The sequence below is a fragment of the Phoca vitulina genome, unplaced genomic scaffold (genome assembly GCF_004348235.1).
Source record: "Phoca vitulina isolate PV1807 unplaced genomic scaffold, GSC_HSeal_1.0 scaffold27, whole genome shotgun sequence".
Classification (NCBI taxonomy): domain Eukaryota; kingdom Metazoa; phylum Chordata; class Mammalia; order Carnivora; family Phocidae; genus Phoca; species Phoca vitulina.
The window spans coordinates 26,982,171-26,997,608 of record NW_022589730.1 but is presented as its reverse complement, the minus strand read 5'-3'; the positions used below and the strand labels follow the sequence as shown (position 1 = coordinate 26,997,608).

At 39.8% G+C, this 15,438-nt stretch overlaps 1 protein-coding gene across 3 annotated transcripts in view; it reads left to right on the top strand.

Annotated features, from left to right (window-relative positions):
- Nucleotides 1-15,438, top strand: part of CUNH18orf25 (chromosome unknown C18orf25 homolog) — an 84,744-nt gene that overhangs the window by 16,889 nt on the left and 52,417 nt on the right. The window lies entirely within an intron of this gene.

Here is a 15,438-nt window from a genome sequence, read left to right as displayed (position 1 = left end):
TAACCGACTGAGCCATTCAGACACCCCAAGAGTGCTTGATTTTAATAATGTTATTATTTATGTGTATATAAACAGATGTAGTGTATCCTTGGGCATCAAACAGTTCTATGCAGTCATGCCAAAGGCTGGATTATTTGCAGTCTTTTTTTACTAAAATGTAAGATTAGCACTAAAATAACTACTAAAACAACTGCTCGTCTTTCCTACATACATGCTATGTATTGAGAAGTGTCTAAATAGTGTGTTGAGCAATACATGTCTATGATGCTTTAGACTTTTTAAAGCATTCTTACATTGTTTCTCTTAACCTGCAAAATCTGTATTTCCATTCCCTACTCAACTTTTTAAGTTTTACAGATAAGGAACTGAAGAACAAAGGTAGAGACTCATCTTAGGTTACATAGTTAGTGGCAGAGCTAAGGTTAGAACCCAAGTTTCTGACTCCTACCTAAATTATTTTTTTCTTTCTCTACTTTGCTGCCTTTCTTTTTCATGTCATTACTTTTACATAAAGTGAGAGTCACGTGCAGACAGAAATAGAGACAATGGTAACTCATTCTCAAAGATTTGAATTTTTCTTTTTTTTTTTTTAATATTTTATTTAAGTAATGGAGAGAATGAACAAGCAGGGAGAGTGGCAGGGAGAGGGAGAAGCAGGCTCCCTGCGGAGTAGAGAGCCTGATGCGGGGCTCTATCCCAGGACCCTGGGATCATGACCTGAGCCGAAGGTAGATGCTTAACCAACTGAGCCACCAGGCGCCCCAGTATTTGCATTATTTTTCTAATTCGTTGTTTTATTTGGTCTTAGGAATGCCAAGAATACTTTAGTGTTATTGGCAGGAAAATCCATCCCCAATCTCTGCTGAGTTTTGGACCTGAATATTAAATACTTAGTGCTTCTCCAACAATTTCTTTGGATGTCTCAAAGGCACTTGAAAATCCCTAAGCCCAAAACCAAATTCTTGATGTCCTTTTCCCCTCCATTCATTACACAGGTCCTTTCATGTTCCCTTAGTGATTGGTTCTACTGTCAGACTAGTTGCAGAATCCAGAAACCAAAGACTTGTTCTTGACACCTGCCTTTCTCACTCCGCATATGTGCTCTGTGATCTCGTATGCATCCACATCTGTCTGTTGCCAGTACCATCAGTCTAGAAATACTGTAATTTTTTGCCTTACCTTCGAATTGTTGTTGACATTTGTCTTCTTTTCCATCCTGTCTCTGCTATGCTGCCAAAGTGCTCTTTTTGAAGTACAAATCAACTTAAATCTATGTCTCCTTCCTCTCTTTAAAACAGTGGGTTCCTATTTACTTTTCAGGGAAGCCTTCCTACATCTTTTAGGCTACGTTACATTCCTCTTCCTTTTTTCTTTTTATGGTGCCAGTATATCTTCTCTCTGTAATACTTACTACAGTAGTAAATTTTATATTTATTTGTGTGATTATTCAACTGTGGGATTATTCAGTTGTCTCTCCCTTAGACTATAAGTACGGTTAGGAAGGTGCTGTATATTTCCCAGTGCCTGGCACAGTAGCTGACACTAGGTACTCAATAAATATGTGCTGAATACATGAATGTATCCAGATAACATTGTAGAGAAGTGACATGTTAGTTCTGTGAGGGCCTTGAAGTGAAGAAGAGAGAATAGAAAGGCTAAAAAAAAATACTGTTTCTTGAAATTTGACTTTGTGGTTGTTACGTATTAGGTACTTTGAATGTGTTACTCATTTCATCTTACCAAGGACTGAAGTTTTATAAACAAGGAAATTGAGGCTTAGAGAACATTAATAATTTGTCAGTGGACACATAGCACTTCAAATGCCCTTTCTTTTCTAGTATCAGGACTGGTATTTTTATGAACTTTTGTTTTCTTTTTCTTTTCTTTTTTTTTTAAAGATTTTATTTATTTGACAGAGAGAGACACAGCGAGAGAGGGAACACAAGCAGGGGGGAGTGGGAGAGGGAGAAGCAGGCTCCCTGCTGAGCAGGGAGCCTGATGCGGGGCTCAATCCCAGGACCCTGGGATCATGACCTGAGCCAAAGGCAGACGCTTAACGACTGAGCCACCCATGCACCCCTCCACTATGATTATTATAATAGCCCAGGCAGTGGGGTCATGGTAGCTTCAACCAGGCAGCAGAGAAATGAAAATACTTGTAGGATGTATTGGATGGCTAGGTTGATAGGACTTGGTGATGGAATGGGATTTTGGGATATGTTTTTGGATTTGGTAATGAGCAGTTAATTGTACATTAATTGCTTGCTAGAGGAGAGGCAAGTTTGGGTATTTTTAACATTAAATTTGCAGTATCGTTGAGATAATTTAAATAGAATGTCAACGATACAATTGATCATCAGGATTTGGGGATCTTTGGAAGAGCCCTTTGGGCTAAAGGTGTGAATTTGGGAGTTAAGGGTGTGGATGATACCACTTAGAAGTACAATAAGAGAAAGGAGGGCCTAAGACTGGGCCATGAAGAACTAAATTTGGAGCTTCTGGGTTGTTGAACACTAGGAAGTTGGGGAGAGTGGTATGCCTGGAGAGGGCATGGAAGCTCCACATACTTTCCCTGTGTGTCTCTTCATCTGGCTGTTACTTCATATCCTTTAACAAACTGGTAAATGTCTATTAGTCCATCAAGATGACCTGGTGGAAGCACCTCAGACAGGGGTTATTAAAGCAGCAACTTTGGACGTGACACACCCAGGGACCTTTCCCACAGATAATCCGTTGTTGAAGTTGAAGAACATCACTCTTAACACCTCACGTTGGAAGTGTTCCTCATCAAGCCAGACGACAGATGATGGAATATTTGGTTGAACAGATGGTGGAATATTTGGCTTCTCTCAGTGGCCTTCCCATTTCTAATGAAGTGGTACTTAAATGATCTCACGTGGGCTGAGAATTCAGTGGGATGAAACATGGCAGTTTAAATGGGGAAAAAAATTCTTAAAAAACATAATTTAGAGAGATGAGAATAAGTCAGTAAAGGAGATATAAGTTGGTTGAATTGGAGAGGAAGGAGGAAAAACCAGAATAGTGTGATGGTATAGAAGTCCATGGAAAGGGATTTTCAAGGAGGGAATGGTCAACAGCATCAGATACTGTAGAGAGGTAAGGAATGAAGACTAAAAATGTCTCTTGGATTTAGTGACTTGAAATAAAGGTAGTTTTAGCAAACTTTAGGTGGAATGATGGGAACAGAGATTAGATTACGTTGGGTTAAGCAGTGGAAGAGAAGGAATTAGAGATGCTGATAGATCCTAAAGTTTGATAGTTGAAGTGAAAGAACAAGAAAGGTGTGCTTTTGGGAGTGCTTGAGTGGCTCAGTCGGTTAAGTGTCCGACTCTTGGTTTTGGCTCAGGTCATGGTCTCAGGGTTGTGAGGTTGAGCCCTGCATGGGCTCCGTGCTCAGCGGGGAGTCTGCTTTAGGTTCCCTCTCTCTGCCCCTCACCCTGCTAATGCTCTGTCTCTCAAAAATAAATAAAATCTTAAAAAAAAAAAAAAAGAGAAGTGTGTTTTTGTTTTTTTAAAGGTGAGACTTGGACATATGTTTCAAACTTTTTGTTCTCATGACAGTGTCTTTGCAGAGCAGAAATTTTTAATTAAAGTCTTTTTTATGGGTTGTGTTTTTGGTATCATATTTAGCAATTCATTGCCAAACCTAAGTTCACCTGAATTTTCTCCTGGTTCCCCACTAGAAGTTTTATAGTTTTGCATTTTACATTTATGTCTCATCCATTTTGAGTTAATTTTTGTGGAAGGTGTAAGGTCTGTGTCTAGACGATTTTTTTTTTCATGTGACTGTCCAGTTGTTCCAGTACCATTTGTTTAATAGACTTTATCCACTGAATTGCTTTTCTTGTTCTTTTGTCAATGGTCAGTTAAATGTGTTTGCATGGATCTATTTCTGGGCTCACTCTATTCTGTTCCATTGATCTGTGTTATCTGTTCTTTGGCTAATACTACGCTGTCTTGATTACTGTAGCTTTTATAGTTAAGTCTTGAAGTTGGGTAATGTCAGTCCTTCAGTCTTCGGTATTGTGTTGACTATTCTGAATCTTTTGTCTTTCCATATAAACTTTAGGATCTATATGTCAATATCTGCAAGATAGCTTGGGGATTTGATTGGGAATACACTGAATCATTAGATCAGGTTGGGAAAAATTGATGTCTCAACAATAATGAGTCTTCCAATACATGAATACAGACTATTCCCCCATTTGTTTGTAACATCTTTTTTTTTTTTATTTTTTTAGTTTTTAAATTTTTTTTTTTTTTTAAGATTTTATTTATTTGTGAGGGAGAGAATGAGAGACAGAGAGCATGAGAGGGAGGAGGGTCAGAGGGAGAAGCAGACTCCCTGCTGAGCAGGGAGCCCGATGTGGGACTCGATCCCGGGACTCCAGGATCATGACCTGAGCTGAAGGCAGTCGCTTAACCAACTGAGCCACCCAGGTGCCCTGTTTGTAACATCTTGAAGGTTAAGAATAGACAACGTTGATCTGTGGTGGTAAAGTCTGAAAAATGGTTACTTTTGGGAGAGGGCAGGTAATGATTAGAGATGGCATGGGGGAGGCTTCTGGGATTTGGGGAATGCTCTGTATCTGTGTGGTCATTACATGGGTATGTTCATTTTGTAAAAATTATCAAATTGTATACTTAACGATGTGTGTACTTCTCTTTGGTAATATTTTCAATATTTCTTAAAAAAAAACCAAAACCTTAGAGTCTGACTGTTTTGATTAAAGAGCAGAAAACTTGTATCCAAATTTATATTTTAGTGGTCCAACACCTACTTAGTAGCTTCGAAATTTTGTGGGTATAGTTTTGGGGGGAAGGGAAGTAGGTAAGGAATTTAAATATTGAGGCTAAGAGCAGACTCACATTAAAGGTTTTGGTGTTCCTTGTAGTTGTTTTTATGTTAGGTAGTTTTTGGTCACAAGTATAGACAGAATTTTTTTTTAATATCAATTTTAGACAAAATGGAAAACCAAGGTAGTCTAAATCTTGAGAAAAAACTATGTTATAAATTCTATTTGAAACAGTGTTCTCCCAGGGGTGGTTGGTGTAAGCCCTATCACTTGGTATTTGACACTAGATTAGATAAAACAGTAGAAGGTTTCCTGTTTGGAAAAATCCCACTTTATTGCAAGGAAATAGGATCACTTGTAAGGATTTTTTTTAACTCAAATTTTTGTGACAGAGGAAATATTATCTCTTCTACTCTAATGGTCAGAAGCATTGTTATTTTGTCATTAAAAAATTGACCCTCTTTAAAGTTGCTTTTTTGGGGTGCCTGGGTGGCTCAGTCGTTAAGCATCTGCCTTTGGCTCAGGTCATGATCCCAGGGTCCTGGGATCAAGCCCTGCATTGGGCTCCCTGCTCCGCGGGAAGCCTGCTTCTCCCTCTCCCACTCCCCCGCTTGTGTTCCCTCTCTCACTGTGTCTCTCTCTGTCAAATAAATAAAATCTTAAAAAAAAAAAAAGTTGCTTTTTTGTCTAAATAGAAAGCCGTATTTAATGCATTGTTTTGTATAAGAGCAATGTTGGAATTCATGAATTATCTAATGCTGTGGCTTGTACACGTGGAGAAGCAGTGTAAGTTAATGGGTTCATATAGATTGTTTGAAGCATTACCTGCTTATATTTCTTACAGGTCTAGGGTGGTGATATGAAATAAACAGATGTAGGAGTGCTTACAATTAAAATGCCCCATTTTACATGACTGTAGAGCAAAATCGTACCTAGAAGCAGTTTCACTTAATGGGCTGTGCTTGTGTCAACTTGTGGTTTCAACGGAAAAGTGCCTGTAGCAACAGTAAACTTCTAACAGCAAATGACTTGAGTTTGCATTTGTCACATTAGGAAGGACAATACAGTTTCAGTTTATTCATTCATTTTGCGTCATTATAATGGCGTAAAAGGATGGTTAGTTGCTCATTAGGAGTAAAATTGAACAGCATAAAAGGCAAGCCTTTCTTATGTTGAGTGCTTAATGGTTTTATATATACTGCTATGTCAAAACTCTCAGGAGGGTTTCCTATAGTGGTTGGCCTTAGATAAGACCCCATCAGTCATGGTCCATTCTCACAGTTCTAGTTCATAGGAAGTTGTTAAACATCTAAGACTATATTGTGAGAAGGAAGACTTTCTTCTGTGTGTTTTATTGATACTTTCATATCTTTTTTTTTCCCCCCAAGGATAATTGTTTTACTATTAGTTTATACACTAAAGCAACAGATTCACATTTTAAAAAAATCTGTTTAGAATTTCTCCTCTGTTAATTTTATGCTTTCTTCCTGGATTAGCTGATATATTCATCTAGCACCTCTACTTACATTGATAATGTCCAAATTTGTATTTCTGTATTTTTTTCTTCGAGACCTATGTTCCTAAGCATTATGTAGTTCAAATTAAAGTTGTTTATTTCTCTTTTTACTTTTCCACTAGTTCGCATCCTTTTTTTGTTTTTGTTTTTGTTTTAAAGAGAGGGAGAGAGTAAAAAGGGGGGGGGTAGAGGGAGAAAGAGAATCTTAAGCAGACTCCATGTCCAGCACAGAGCCAGACGTGGGGCTCAATCTCACAATCCTGAGATCATGACCTGAGCCGAGTTGGACACATAACTGACTGAGCCACCCAGGCGCCCTCCAGTAGTCCACATCTTAATTTGGAGTTACCCTGTACCCAGTTATAAATGCCAGCAACCACCGAGGAGTGGGGTGTTCCATATTGTCATATGGGTTGAATTGGTTGATAATGTTCAAGTCTTCTGAATTCTTCTTGACTTTCTGTCTTGTTTTATCTATTTACAATGAGGGCTAGAAATCTGCAACTATTGGTGTTGAATTCTCTCCTTTTCATTTTGTTAGCTTTTGTTTCATATATTTTGATTTTTATATTTTCCTGATATATTAACCTTTGTATCATTATGAAATGTCCTTTTTTGTCTCTAGTAATATTTCTTGTCTTAAAGTCTATTTTATCTGATGTTGATATAAACATTTTAGCTCTCCTATGATTGCTCTTTGCATAATATATCTTTTTCCATTTTCTGTCAGCCTATTGTATCTTTGAACCTAAGGTATGTTTTTTAGACTGCATACAGTTGGATCTTTTGTTATTGTTGTTGTTTCGTGTTTTTACAATTGGATTTTTTTTTTTTTTTTGGACAGAGAGTTAGCGAGAGCGGGAACACAAGCAGGGGGAGTAGGAGAGGGAGAGGGAGAAGTAGGCTCCCCACTGAGCAGGGAGCCCGTTGCGGGGCTTGATCCCAGGACCCCGAGATCATGACCTGAGCTGAAGGCAGACGCTTAACGACTGAGCCACCCAGGCGCCCCTACAATTGGATCTTTTTTATCCATTCTGACAATATTTTGCTATTTGGTTAGAGTATTTAGGCCACTTATATTTAATACAAATATTAATATGGTTGGATTTACATTTGCCATTTTATTTTTTAATGTCTCATTTGTTGTTGTTCCTCAGTACCTTCTTTACTGTCTTTTTTTGGGGGGGGGTTAGTTTTTTAACTGTATTTTTTGAGGTTTTTCTTTTTTCTTTTCTTTTTTTTAATGGTTGCTCTAGGGATTGATTATATCTGTATCTTCGTTTATCACAGTCCTCTTCAAATTAATATTTAATTTCAGTAAAATATAGAAACATTGTACCAATAGGGAAGAGCTCCATCTCCTCTCTCCTTTTTATAGTATTACTTTTATGTATGTGACATCTGTGTGTATTACAAATCTCACAGTGTTATAATTATTGCTTTTTGCAACCATTTATTTTTTAAAAGAAGGTAAGAGAAGAAGTAATCATTTATAGGGTCTTTTATGTTAACATACATATTTACGACTTTTTGTTGTCTGCATTTCATTTTGTGGATTTGAGTCACAGATTCTTTCCTTTTAGCCTAAAGAATTTCCTTTATTATATCTTGTAAAGCAGGTCTGCTACCAGTGAAATTTCTTAGTCTGCTTATCTAGGAATTTTTTTTTTTTTTACATTTTATTTTATATTTATTTATTTTATTTTTTGCAATCCCTCCACCCAATGTTGGTCTCGGACTCATGACCCTGAGATCAAGAGGCACATGCTCTTCCCACTGAGCCAGCCAGGCACCCCCATTAACAAAATTAAAAAAAATTTTTTTTAAAGATTTTATTTTTTTGACAGAGACAGTGAGAGAGGGAACACAAGCAGGGGGAGTGGGAGAGGGAGAAGCAGACTTCCCACAGAGCAGGGAGCCCAATACGGGGCTTGATCCCAGGATCCTGGGATCATGACTGGAGTTGGAGGCAGATGCTTAACGACTGAGCCACCCAGGTGCCCCCCCCCCAAATTTTTTTTAAAGTAATCTTTATGCCCAACACGGGGCTTAAACTCACCACCTCAGGGTCAAGAGTCACATGCTCTACTGACTAAGCCAGCCAGGTGTCCCTTTTGTCTTTGTTTTGAAAGAATATTTTTGTTGGATATAGAATTCTTATTTTTTCCCCTTAGCACTTTGAGTGTCATTCTACCTTCTGGCCTCTAGTGTTTCAAAATGAGAAATCAGCTGTTGATCTAATATGGTTTCCTTGTATATGATGAATTTTCTTTTATTGCTTTCAAGATTTTTCTCAATTGTCTTTCACTTGTTTGATTATGATGAATCTATGTGGATCTTTATTGAGGTCTACTTTGAGATTTGTTGAGCTTCTTGGATATGTGTGGATTGATGTTTTTCATCAGTTTAGAGGATGTTTGGGGCCATTATTTTTTCAGGTATTTTTTCTACCTCTTTCTCTCTTTCTAGGATTCCTGTTATACACATGTTGACATTCTTGACATTGTCCCTTATGTTTCAGAGGCCCTATTCATTTTAATCTTTTTCTCTCTATTCTTCAGATTGCACAGTTTCTATTGACTTATTTTGTTCACTGATTTCTTTATTCTGCCATCTTGAACCTGTTGTTGAGCCGTTTTCATGAAATTTCAGTTTTATACTTTCCAACTGCAGAATGTCCATTTGTTCCTCTGTTAATAATTTGTTCCCTTATTGAGATTCTCTACTTGTTGACTCATTGTTATACTTTTCTTTAATTTTTTAAAAGTTATTTTCCTTTAGTACTTTGAACATATTTAAAATAGCTCTTTTGGGACGCCTGGGTGGCTCAGTGGGTTAAATGTCTGCCTTCATCTCAGGTCATGATGCCAGGGTTCTGGGATCGAGTTCCGCATCGGGCTCCTTGCTCAGCAGGGAGCCTGCTTCTCCCTCTGCCCCTCCCCCTGCTTGTGCTCTCTCTTCTCTGACAAATAAATAAATATTTAAAAAAGTAAAATAGGTCTTTTGATGTCTTTGTGAAGTTCATCATCTGAGGACATTGTTTTTCTAGTGACTGCTTTTTATCTCCTGTGTATGAGTCACATTTCCTATTTTTTCAAAGGTCTCTTAATTTTTTATTGAAAACTGGACATTTTAGATAATATTTTGCAGCAGCTTTGGATTCTTACTATTTTTCCCTTTGAAAGGGTTGCTGTGTTTTTGTTTAGGTAACTGGGATAAATCTGAAATCTGTCTCTCCTGCAGTGTGTTGTTGTTTATGTCTCTGCTCAGTTTTTAAAATTTTTTCTATTTTAACTTTTCAACCTGGCTTTCTGTTCTTTGCTCTTATCCTTTCCAGCATAGTTTACTGGTCAGCCAGTACTTGGACAGAAATTGTGCTCAAATACCTCCCACCAGTAAAGATTTTTGGCATCTCCTCTGCATAATCCTGTAGCCTTAGCCAAGAATATGCTTGACTCATTCATGATCACATCCTCAGGCTAGTGGAACCCTTGATTGCCCTGTCCGCCTGCTGCTTAGATTGTCACTTGCACCTGTAATGCCCCTGGGTGTAGGTGTGGCCCACCATTCCAGATTGAGTGAGGCCCCTTTGTAAATGCAAACACAGATCCTCTAGGCCTGTGCCATCTAATTAGGCAGAACCTATTGAGCTGGGAGGTGGGGGGAAATGGGAGTGGCCCCAAGTAGGTCCCCTACTGTTCTTAATAAAAATCCTGCAGGTTTTTATATTTTAAGATTTAATTATTCATTTGAGAGAGAGAGAGCTCGCAGGCAGGGGGAGGGGTAGAGGGAGAGAGAGTCCTGAAGCAGGCTCCCCGCTGAATTGGGAGCCCAACACGGCTCCATCCCAGGACCCTGAGATCATGACCTGAGCCAAAACCAAGAGTCTGCTGCTTAACTGACTGTGCCACCCAAGCGCCCCAAACCTGCAGTGTTTTTTGTTTTTTTTTAAGATTTTATTTATTTATTTGAGAGAGTGCTTGCAAGCGAGTGCGTACAAGCAGGGGGAGGGGCAGAGAGTGAGGGAGAAGCGGACTCCCCACTGAGCAGGGAGCCTGACAAGGGGGTGGGGGGGGGCTCCATCCCAGGACCCTGAGATCATGACCTGAGATGAAGGCAGACACTTAACTGACCAGGTTCCCCAATCCTGCAGGTTTTTAAGCATCAGTACTTCTCTTTGGTGCAGGCATTTGATAGATTTCCAGAGCTCTGAAGTGTTTTTTTTAAGATTTACTGATTTATTTGAAAGAGAGAGAGCATGCACACACAAGTGGGAGGGAGGAGAGAGAATCTCAAGCAGACTGCACCCACTGGGGAGCCCGACTGGGGAGCCCGACTGGGGGAGGGGCGTGTGTGTGTGTGGGGGGGGTCCCCGATGCAGGGCTGATCTCATGACCCTGAGATCACTGCCTGAGCTGAAACCAAGAGTCGGGTGCCCAACCAGCTGGCACCCCTGAAGTGGTTGTTTTGATTAATTTTGTCTTGCTTTGTAATTACATTTTGGGGGTATTTGCTGACCTTTTCCCATGCTCATAGCCAGGTGTCCTGCCTTACCAATACTTATGAAACCCTGCATACTCATCATCTATCACCGCTTCTTCACACTGAGGTAACCACTACCCTGACATTTTGGTAATCATTCCTGAGCTTTTTTTAAAGTAGTTTTACTGCACAACTAAGTATCCAGATATATTATGTTATTTCGTATCGTCTTGTTTTGAACTTTATATACATTGACTGATATGGGTTTTTTTTTTTGCAATTTGCTTTTTTTTTTTTGTTTTTTTTTTTTTTTTGCTTACCATTGTTTTTATTGTTTTATCCGTGTTGATGTAGTTGTCTTTTGTTTCTACTGCTGTATGCTCCTTTACTGTAGGAATGTACCACAGCTTATTTTCCCGTTCCGCTGTTTGTCAGTAGATGTTTTGTTTTTGTTTTGTCTATCACAGAGACAGTGCTGCTACGACACATGTGTTTCTCTAGACAGTGTTTTTCAAGCTTTTAGGTCACCACCTATTGGGTTGTGAAATCAATTGACTGAGTCATGAACAACACTACATTTTTTAAATATATAGAATGAAAAAATATCTTGAGTGCTTTACATAAGTTTCTGTCTCATGAATGTAACCACAGGAAGCTCCAAACTCCTACGTCACCCCTTATTTCCTACACTCTAATCTTCAGAAAGCACTGCACATTCCCTGTTCTTTCCCTCCCCTCCTTCTCCACCTCATTTCTACTTCTGTTCATCATCAGCGAAATCACCAATATTCTTAACTTCCTCTCTGAACTTCCCCTTCACCTTCCTGCACTAGTAACACTGTGGTTTCCACTGAGGGCACAGCTTCACCTTGCAAGGGGTGCCTGTGCTTTTTTTTCTCCTGCAGTCCTTCTCCTCTGGCCTGGATTTCCTTGTTCCTCATTGTCACTTTTCAGATAATTTTCCTCTTCCATTAATCCCCATATTGCTGTCCTCTTTTGACCACTGACTGTGGTGATTTTTGTTCCTTGCTTAGTGTCATTTTGTCCATTATTACTCTTGTCTTAATTCTTCATGATTACAGTGTACACAGATGATCCTTCTGACACTGCCCACTCAGTTCTGTGAACTCTCTCATAATGATTTTGTTCTCTACCTCAGCCAGTTATTTTCACAGTCATACTCTAACCAGTGCTTCTCGAACTATCTATTGTGAAGGACTAGTATATATATATTTTAAAGATTTTATTTATTTATTGGGGGGGAGAGAACTTGCGTGGGCGCATGAGCGGGGGGAGGGGGCGGGAGAAGAAGGAGAAGCAGACTCCCCCCCCCCCCCCCCCCCCAGGGAGCCCGGCATGGGGCTCGATCCTGGAACCCTAAGATCATGACCTGAGCCAAAGACAGACACTTAACCGACTGAGCCACCCAGGTGCCCCAGGACCAGTGTATTTTTATTTCCAATCCATCATTGGTGAATGTTTTTGGTAAAATACAATTAATTAGGGTGCATGGGAGCAGGGAGCCGCCTCCTCCCTCTGCCTCTCTCTCCCTCTGTCTCTCATGAATAAATAAATAAAATCTTTTAAAAAATACAATTATTTACTAGGAAATTGAAATGCTGTTTGTCATGACATGTCATGACAATACCAAATTGCTGTATAAGTCTCTTAATCAATTTTCTTAATTTCTGTACTTCTCTCATTGCAGACAGTCCTTTAAGAACACCAGTTTGAGTGGCACTATTTCAGATCTCATCAGTTACCAGTAAATGCAACCCTTCCGTAATCCATTTCATTCACAGCGCTCTCGGACTGCCACCTTCTCTTTGCAGTTCACTATAGTACCTTGACTCCACTGGGATGTCCATTCCATTGGGCATTTTCACTGCCCTGTACCTTCTGGATGTGATCATTAGAATCATTTCCTTGTATACACTCTTGTTTCTTTCTTGGACCGATCTACTTGCTTAGTAAAACTAGAATTCTGGTTAAACCCAGCTTCTTCCTCCTCTGTGCTTAGACTTACACAGCTGAATTTCAGAGGAGAAAAACATACCTGTGTGTGCCAGTCTCACTTGAAGTTCATGCTATAGCCTTAAAGTGGGCCTTTATTATGGTCTGAAAATCATATACTGTAACTTCTCTAGTGTCTTCATTTTCACCATACTTTTTCACACCTGGTCTTCTGATCAGCCTCAACACCACCTCATTCATCTTCACTTTTAACGATGACCTTGCTTTCTACTTCCTTGAAAAATTTGTAGTCAGAGAGAACTTCCATAGATTCCCATTGTGTTTATCATTGGGCCATGAAAATTAGAATGACACCTTTAGTCTTGACAATTTCTGTCTTAAGGTCTGTTTTGCCTAATAATCATAGAGATAAATAAGCTGGGGGATTATGTGATTTCTTTTCATTTATATATTTTTTTATTTCGTTAAACCTTTATAAGTCCCTGTGTATGGAATATGGACATTAAACAGTAACAGTTATGCAAAGTGCTGTGAAAGAAAACAGGTGTGTAATCTTTTTTTTCCCCCTAAAGATTTTATTTATTTATTTGACAGAGAGAGAGACAGTGAGAGAGGGAACACAAGCAGGGGGAGTGGGAGAGGGAGAAGCAGGCTTCCTGCTGAGCAGGGAGCCCAATATGGGGCTGGATCCCAGGACCTGGGATCATGACCTGAGCCAAAGGCAGATACCTAGCGACTGAGCCACCCAGGTGTCCCAAAATAGGTGTGTAATCAGTATATAACAGGGATCCTATTAGTAAGGTACCAAAGGCTACCCCAAGGAAATGATACTTACTCTGATATCTGTGAAGAGTAGCCAGCAAGGGGGCAGGCACAAAATGAGTGTGAAAGGCCAGAGATCTGAAAAAGCCATTCATGACACATTCTTTGTATCTGGAAGGAGTTAGGGTGTGAGTGGCCCAAGATGAAGCTGGAGATGTGGGCAGAGGTTTTGAGCAGGTAAGAGCAATCACACACTACCTTCTCCCCTTAAGTTTGTGTTAATAGTCCCTACCTAGCGTGGAAATTGAGTAGTATTGCAAATTATTCTTTTGACACTATGTAAATTACTGTGCTTAGCAGTTTTATTCTCCTCACATTTTCTGTAGCAAGTGTTATAATCCTTTTCCATTTTCACAAACCTCCAGATGTGCTCTTTTCACCTTGTATTAAGTTTTGCCGACCAAGAATGAGGTCTGATATGAGAGAAACTCCCTCCAGATTTTCGCAGTAGCCTCATTTAGCCTTATACTTTGTACTTTCCACTCCTTTTCACTTAATACTTTCCACTTCCCTGTTTCAGAGGGGCAGTGTATTGCTTCCTTTCCATGGTTTAGCTCTCCTACCTGTCCTCATCTTTTGTCATCTTAGTTTCTTAGTGAACACGGGACTAATAAAACAAATGCTGCATTTTGATTGTCCAGAACTGAAGGCCTGTTTTTAATTAATTTTTTTAAGGACTTTATTTGAGAGAGAGTGAGCGCATGCGCGCACCCAAGTTGGGGGGTGGGAGGGGGGAGAGGAATAGGGAGAAGTAGACTCCCCGCTGAGCAGGGAGCCTGATGTGGGTCTCAATCCCAGGACCCTGGGATCATGACCTGAGCTGAAGGCAGGTGCTTAAGTGATTGAGCCACCCAGGCACCCCTTTATTTTTATTTTTTTTAAAGATTTATTTATTTTAGTGCGAAAGAGCGCAAGCGCTCAGAAGAGTGAGTTGGGGGGAAGGGCAGAGGGAGAGACCCTTCAAGCGGACTCCTACTTGAGCGCAGGGCTCGATCTTACAACCTGAGATCATGACCTGAGCCAAACCAAGATGACGATGCTTAGACGACGATGCTTAACTGGCTGAGCCACCCAGGCATCCCTGACAGCCTGATTTTGAAAATTATTGCATATAATCCTTTTTAAAGGGGAGAGAGAAACTCAGATAAAACTCAAGTTGCCTTGAACTACTCTTCTCTTGGTCATCCCCCTACTCTTGTAAGACATTTATAAAATACTTTCTGTTTATGTGGAATCTAAAAAAAACCCTTTCTATAAACATGTTATATTTGCCTTGTAAAAATATTGTTCTGCCTGCTGTATAGAGCACAGGTTTGTGGGCAGGAGCAACACTGAATATATATAGAGAGGAGATGATGATTTTTGGTCATTCTATTGAAAAATTATGGAGGTTGTGTTTAGAGTGGTTGACGGTGGAGATGGAGAATACTAGGCTAGAAACATGACGTAGGACTGATAGGAATTAGTGAATGATGGGATGCAATGAGTAAAGGAGAAGGCGTTGTCAAGGATAATCCTCAGGTTTCTGACATGAGCAACTGAAGTATTAGTGGTGTTATTTCTTTTTTAAGATTATTTATTTATTTATTTAAAAAATATATAGAGAGAGAGAGGGAGGGAGAAAGCGTGCGGGCAAGCACGCATGCAGGGATGAGGAGCAGAGGGAGAAGGGCAAGAGACTGTTAAGCAGATTCTGCGCTCAGCACGGAGCCCAATGTGGGGCTCAGTCTCACAACCCTGAGATCAGGACCTGAGGTGAAACCAAGAGTCAGATGCTCAACCAGCTGTGCCACCCAGGTGACCCATAGTGGTGCTGTTTTTACTGAG